General features: G+C 44.8%; 1 non-coding gene across 1 annotated transcript; it reads left to right on the top strand.

The window, feature by feature from the left end:
- The first annotated feature begins 206 nt into the window (after nucleotides 1-206).
- On the top strand, nucleotides 207-316 carry LOC128422948 (U6 spliceosomal RNA). Its single transcript, XR_008332628.1, has one exon. It is a non-coding gene; the product is annotated as a U6 spliceosomal RNA (small nuclear RNA).
- Nucleotides 317-2301: the final 1985 nt, after the last annotated feature.

Raw genomic sequence — 2301 nt, 5'->3', positions numbered from 1 at the left:
TCAACGAAAAGTTGTGGTTCTGTGATGCTTCCTCAATGGTACGACATTTTTGCCGTCTGAAGCAGTTACAGCAGCATAACAAAAGCAGGGCAAAAATAAGCTAAACCTTTGTGGCATAAAACTTTATGGGCAGCGGGAAGCTATGGGACTTGCTCTGATGGGAAATGAAGCAGTCAAACCACCCCAACACTTATGCAGGCCAAAGGGTATTGAAAGCTTCGGCAGCACATATACTAAAATTGGAATGATACAGAGAAGATTAGCATGGCCCGTGTGCAAGGAAACATATATCAAGAGCAATAATTGAGAGGCTATTGTAGATAACAAGCTGAACTTGAACCCTTAGTGCAGGGATGGGGGATGTGTTACCCTATGGATGATGTTGGACTCCAAGTCCCCTCAGTCTCATTCAGCATGGTCAGCGGTCGAAAATGATGGGAGTTATAGTCCAATAGCATATGGAGGACCACAGGTTGCCATCCCTACCATAATATGATGCTGTGTGATACAAATGGCCTGCACCCTTCTATTTGTAATATCAAAAGCATCATTTCCAAGACTTGGGAAGCATCTCTCAGCTGAGCATTGCTCTCTTCTCTTCCGGACAGCTTCCAAAATTTAAAAGGATGTTGGGTGTGGGGGAGGAAGAAGGAACAAATGATTTGTTCTCTCAGCTAAGAAGAGGGGAAGAAATGATCACCTTAACGATAGACAATTTACATGCCATTGAGAAATGTTTGAAGCAGTTTCTTAATCATAGGAGCATTTGGGCTGTGGTGGGATAAAGCACCTAAGAAGAGCATCTCCTTCCTTAGAGATTTCCCAAGGACATCTGCTTCAGTTGTTTTTAGTCGAGGGTATCCTGCTGAATAGCCTCAGAGACAGTGGTTTGGTTCCTAGCTATAGGGAGGCCATCCTGGCTCCCCGAGTATTTTATTTTCACAACAGCTTATGTGTTTTCAGTGGTGGTTGAAAGCCATCAGTCATGGCTCTGTAGTCACAAATTCATATTTTCCTCCTGGGCAACAGGCAGCGCTGCAAGCAATCGGTCTGAATGCCACATGTCATAATGCCACTCAGCTGGGAGCTGGGATTATAGCTTCCCCCCATACGCCCCATAAACTGGCTGCAGGGAGAGAATCATTGGAATCAGCATGGGTCACCCATTGGGAGTGTGTTTTGCAGCATGTTGTTCAGCTGGTGGTGGTGCACAGCACTATACACAAGCCATACCTAAAGGGGGTTGTTTGGGCTTCCTGCCTTTCTATCGATCACACTAAAATGTTTGATGCACCATAGCTCAGTTTTTGCTACTTGTGCTAATTCCAAATACCTCCTGCAGTTTTGATGCAAGCATTAGAGAACTAAAGCCTGAATATCAGAAGTGTTGTAAATTTCACCATCACTCTGATATCTAAGATTGTGTGTGTTTGTGTGTGTGTGTGTGTGTGTGTGTGTGTGTGTGTGTGTTGCCAGTAAAGGCTGAATGAATCTAAGGTTATAGCACAGCAATGGTGAAATTTCAAACTCTTCTGATATGCAAACTTTAGTTTTCTTATTAGGTTCATTCATAGCACAGTGGTCCTTAGTAATGACAGGATGAGGTATATTGTTGAGTCTCCTTCTTGTTAGCCTGCACTCCCCATCTGCTCTGATCGCTTTAGTTTATCCTTCTCTGCTTCTGTTCATGGAAACACAGGAAGCTACCTTATACTGAATCAGACCATTTGACCCATCTCTCTTAGTATTGTTTAGGTTGATTGGCAGCAGCTCTCTGGGGTTTCAGAAAGAGAGTTTCACCCAGTCCTACCTGGAGATGCCAGGGACTGAGGAGTTCTGCACGCAAGACAAATACTCTACCACTGAGCTACTGCCCTTCCTCTGTATGATCCACCTCTTGATGCCATTGACTGACCTGCTCTGATGTCAAAATGGGCCTGTGGTCACACGGCAAATTGTCATTGGCTTACATGTGCTGCTGCAACAGAAAAGCTAACCAAGTTGGCCCAAGACATCTGTGTGCATTTGAGGCCTTAGATTAGCAATGGGGAGCCTGTGGCTCTCCAAATGTACCGGTATATGGACTACAGATCCCATTATGAGTTACCACTAGCCATGCTGGCAGAGTTCAGCAACAACTGGAGAGCACCACAGGGTCTCCAAACCTGCCTTAGCATTTGAATTCCCAAGGTTCATGACCATCGAGTGTGAAATGAAACCTGTGTATCTCTCACAGAACTTCACGGGCTCATTGTACACACAGATCAGTTAAGCACTCTAGAGAGCAGCAGACAATTGCTT

This window comes from Podarcis raffonei, chromosome 10, assembly GCF_027172205.1.
Source record: "Podarcis raffonei isolate rPodRaf1 chromosome 10, rPodRaf1.pri, whole genome shotgun sequence".
NCBI classification, from domain to species: Eukaryota; Metazoa; Chordata; class Lepidosauria; order Squamata; family Lacertidae; genus Podarcis; species Podarcis raffonei.
This window is presented reverse-complemented; position numbering and strand designations above follow the sequence as displayed.